The sequence below is a fragment of the Palaemon carinicauda genome, chromosome 21, assembly GCF_036898095.1.
Source record: "Palaemon carinicauda isolate YSFRI2023 chromosome 21, ASM3689809v2, whole genome shotgun sequence".
Classification (NCBI taxonomy): domain Eukaryota; kingdom Metazoa; phylum Arthropoda; class Malacostraca; order Decapoda; family Palaemonidae; genus Palaemon; species Palaemon carinicauda.
In genome coordinates, this window is record NC_090745.1 from 34,091,392 (window position 1) to 34,096,880 (window position 5,489).

Here is a 5,489-nt window from a genome sequence, read left to right on the forward strand (position 1 = left end):
CTGTGTATGATTATTAGGACTTGAGGTCCTTCAAGAAGAATTATAACCTGGGCTTCCACGAGGACCTAAACCAACGCCAGATCAAGTCTCAAGGGTGAGAATTCATTGGTGTTTACTTTGGCCAAAAAATACAACTCCATTTAGGTAATTTGTGCGCATTAGTTAGGATATCCTGTCAGCAGTCGTCTGGCTTAATTTAATAGGTGTTCCGGTATTCTACAAATTGTACTTTCTAACAGTTTCCCCCTCCCCTCTCTCTTTGATTTTGATTTTTGTTTAAGGGTAACTTGTTAAATGTGTTCAAATGTCCTTTCGTGTTATGGTTTTCAGCATATTTACTTTGATCGTTAGGTTGGTTCAACCACTTTATTTTGGAAACAACCCCTTTTAGCCTTTAATGTTTTATTAAAGCATTGTGTTTTATATGCCATTTATTCACTACTAATTTAAATTTCCATTATGTAGCTTTGTTGTTCATTTCTGTGTCAGTTGGGGGAAAATTCCTGTGATGTTTTGTGTAAATAAATACCACTCTTAGGTTAGAATCATTTACTTCTTTCAACCCACTCCTCGTGTAGCATAAGTTTGAAGTTGAGTAATGTAAGCCTAAAGTGCTTGCAAGCAAAGGTTGATTATTATTATCATACCAGACAATGAGTCCCATTGCTTTAATTGTGTGAGGTCAATCATGAATATAAGATGAAATTCTTGACCTCGTGGTCCTAAATGAGATATGACTAAGGAGAGTTTTATGCTTGTGTCAGAAGTAAAGTTATCGGTGCCAATTCCTTATTGTACTGTTTTATAGTATTGCCTCCCGGTAACCCTAAAACACTTAACTTTTACAATAATGTTCCCCTTAACGCATTTTGCGTCACTGTCTCTTGGTAACATAATTTGTCCAAGCTTACTTGATTGAAATTCACTACTCTATGCCCTGAGCAATGTTTGAACATCAAGGGAATATCGGGTTGACAGTTCCGATATATGATTGGACTTGAACATGCGCATGGTTAGCAACCAGTGTTCGTTGCAGTTCTCTGGTTTATTGAATGCGAGATCGTTGACGCTCTATTACTCCAGGCCTGGGTCCAGAAATCAGAGCGGGGAGCCTTTCCTGGAGTTATTCCCCACACATTAATCTTTATTTTAGTGGTTCTTCGAACTAGATGAGGCACCATTGATTTATGGAATTATGAAATTTTAAATTTCGTAAATTCATTCATAGCCTAGTAGCCACACACGCCTGGAAAAGATTCAAAAACATTTACCCAAAAATTGCAACAACGGGTGAGGAAATAACAGAGACACAAAACGAGCATTCCTGGTGGAAAAGGGTAACTTCTTTCATTGCTTAGGATGAAACAAATCCAGAGTATTAAATAAAACAAAAATAGACAAACAAATAAATAAAAAGCCACAGAAGAGGAATAATCACGAAAACACAAGTCCCTCGGAGGCTGGCAAGAAAACTCACCTCCTGGAAGTCCACAAGGCATGATGTTGACAACAAAAAACCAACAACAAAGAGCTATTGGGTCTGCCCCAATCTTTTCATCTCCCAGTGAGCTTTAATTTAACAATTTTCCCTCCAATCCTTCCAATCCTCAGAAGCTTTGCACCTATCTGTCAAGTGATAGAGTGCCTGCAAACGTATTTTGCAGGAAGTTGAAGTCATGACGTCAAGTTACCATGGCAACGGTCACTATTTCAAGGCTCAAGTGTTAACACTCATATCTAGGGCGACCACTGTTCAGAAGGATCCTTGTGAGGGATAGCTGCTTTCAGCATAATGAAGTTGGTTTCCTAATTCTCTGATGACTTGAAATTATTATCATTATTATTATTATTATTATTATTATTATTATTATTATTATTACTTGTTAAGCTACACTCCTAGTTGGAAAAGCAGGATGCTATAAGCCCAGGAGCTCCAACAAGTAAAGTAGAGTGAGGAAAGGAAACTAGGAAATTTAAAATATTTTAAGAACAGTAAGAACCGCACAATAAATATTTCTTGAATTTCAGAGCACACATTGTTCTTTTCATATTCAAATGGGATAATGACCGGATAAGTCAAGGCTATCATGAAGGAAAATAGTTACAAAACTACGTTAAGTTAGGCCAGGTTCAAGGTTTCTCGTTGCTCTCTCCACAACACTGGAATTATGGGCACACTACTAGAAGAAGCGTAGTAGGTGCAAAGCGCTGTAATCTGCAGAAAATTTATTATCATTAGTTTAATTTAGTTACCTCCTACACAGAAAGCATAGCTTGCATACTATTACTTCTAACTTCTAGGATCTTTCCAATATACCGGGCAACCCCTTTAGTTGGGGTTTCTAAATTCCCCATTTCTATGCTATCATGTCTAAATTTTCTTAACTCATTCCAGTTAAAAATATGCTCAGTAGTATCCTTTGCCTCCTTACACAACACACAAAGTCTATCCTTATCATTCCTGCTTCTGTAATTTTCTTTTAATTCTAGCATATTTAACCTAGCTTTCATAACTATTACTGCCTCATTGGTGTTAAGTTCTCCAATGTACAGTAGTCTCTTTTGGCATTACTATTCATAAACCCCAGTTTGTCCATCTCTGCTTTCTTTTCTTCTATTTTTCTTTTAATTTCATTGGCCACTTTACTTTTTATTTCTCATTTGAGTTCTTGCTTTTTATAATTTCTTACTTCTTCAATTTTAATATTATATTTATTGCATATTTCTATGATATTTTGTTCCCTAACGTTCCCCATACGGTTTTCTTATTTGATCTTCCACTACTTCCTTAACTTGCTGTTTGTCATCTGATGTTATGATGTTATGAAATAGCATCACTTTTTTATACTCTATTCTATTTTCAAGTGGCCATATTCCTGTTTCTGCTATTAATCTCCAGTATGGTGTGGTAGCAACCTGTTCAAACAATCCTTTCATAATTTTGTACTGTATACTCTCTAGTTCTTTCATTTCTTTTTCTTTTATTACACTCATGTCTCTATATTTGCAAACATTGTAGGTACTACAACTGTCTCATAGATGTTTATTCTCACTAGCTGTGGAATACCAAACACAGTTGCTGAAACGTTGGCTTAATTCGGCTTAAAGTTGTGGCAAGGTGTTGGCCAAGCCGGTACAGTGTTAGAGACTCAATGTTGCCAAGCAAGCATGCAAACACCACCAGTCACAGTTACCAATTCACACCATATTCACCCCCACAGAGAAGAAGAATATACAGTACAGTACACATTCGCATCATAATAAAACATGAATTTACTCAGATTTCACACCAACTGCAATTCTTCTCACATTGCATTTGCATTACAAAGCTCACCTTATTGGCATTATAAATTTTATATCATTCACATTACAAAACTCATTAGTAATTATTTTATGCGATAACTGGGCTCATCTCACTTACATTAAAAAATACATTGGTAACAATGGGCCTTATAACTACTAATTCATAATGAACACATTGACATAAGGACACTTACCACCTATACTACTGCCACTCATCTAGGACAAAATCTAAGAGATAGCCAGGAGGGCGCTTAGTGCGACTTGTGCATTGAGGCGCCTCTTAGGTTGGCGTTTCTGCAGATGTTCCCTTCGACGGTGCCTCTCCTGGAGTGAGCAGTTCTGTGGTTTGTTGCGGCTCAGTTGCAGTCTCCCTCCCCTGGACTTGTTCTGTACCCACTTGACTTCTTTCTGTTCTCAGGCTGGGGTCTCCAGGCGGGAGGGGGTTTCCTTGATTGATGGGAGTCTTACCATTCTCTCGCATGTTGAAGATGTGACGGCTTCCTTTATCGTGACAGGTGTTTGGACTAAATATTTTAGCTGCAGGAGCCAGGTGACAAGTCGACACTGGAAATTCTTTCCACGCTTTATTTTAGTCAACCCCGTTATTCCATTTTTTATTTTTTGTTTGTTATTTTCTGGGTTTTACGCATCTCTTTTTTCTTTTGTTTCCTTTGTAACCTTCATTATTATACCCTTAAATATTCATTGCTGCTAACATGTCCATCATTCCCCTGTAATGCTTTACCTTTCATCACCTCATTCCTCTGTAGATGATTTTCTCTCATTTCGTGAGCTCACAGTACATTGCTTGATGATGCAACCGACCGTCGACAATTCTTAAGAAAAAAAAAAAAACAGCACTTGGTTGCGTTCTGTTCCAAATGCTCTTGAAGCTTTGGATGTTTAACCACAATTGGTTTGTATTTAAGTAACTCTTTAATTTACGTAACTCATTGATCTTAGCTTATTGCTATTTACATCTCAGTACCTATTTATGAGATCGGTTTAGCTAGGATTGTTTTCTGTGTTATTGAACATCACTAAACGCCACTTAATTTTTTTGTATATATATTAATTTTTATAAGCCAGACAGTAGGATTTCTTTATAATTACTTTCCCCTGGAGTTTCAAGAATGATCCTTGTATTTATAAAAAGCACCCTTCAGCGAACCACGTACTCATGAAAATTTGAAGAAGAAGAACTGGACCTGTTTGAACCAGCTCAGAGCTGGCAGGAAGAAGTGTGTGAGCGGCCCACTTAAAAACCAGGAAGCGTGGAAGGCGGACGTAGATATAGCCTCTTCATCTGTGACGTCGTTAACATAGACGTCGGTTCAACTACCTGTTGGTCAACCAGTTACTGACCAACGGTATGCCTTACTTTGAACCATTATTTAGCAGATAGGCATACGAAGATAAAACACGACTGTGCAGAACTGAAGATACACCGTGTTGTTAACAGTTTACAAGATGCATCCACTTCAACGACTACAATCAACCCTCAAGAGCGTGAGTACAAATTAACGGTGCTCAACCTTGGCCAAGGAACTGTCCCCCCCCTTTTTTTTCTAGCCTTTATTTGACAATGTGCACATTTAGCTAGGAAGTCATGTTCAAACTGTCTGGTTTAATCATTCGTGGCGTGTCCATTACTATAAGTTGTGTTCCCGTTCCCCTCTATCAAGTTTGAAATTTTTGCCCGAGAGGAATGTGTTCAAAGTAGTGAGTAGAACTTTTGGTATTATTTCAGTCACCATTTTTACTTTCATTGGTTGATTAGTCATTTGATTATTGATTTACGATTTAATTGATTTTGACCATTTTCTTTGCATTTTTCATTTTTCATATGCCATGCGGTCTTTATTCAAATTTCAATTAGGTAGTTTTGCTGGGGTTTTTTTTCCTGTGTCAGTTAGGTGAAAATTCCTGTTGTACTTTATGGAAATAAATGCCATTTTTAGGTTAAAATTATTAACTGTTTTTAACTTGACCTTTACATTTTGAAATGACTAAATGAGTTATCACATGAGGTGAGATATGACTTCAGGGTAAGTTTATATTTACGTCAATCTAAAGCTATCGGTGTCAATCCTTTACTGTAATGTTCTACGGTATTACCTCCCGGTGGTCCTTAGGACGTTTTGACTTTTACAGTACTGCTCCCCCTAACTCTTTGTGAAACTGTC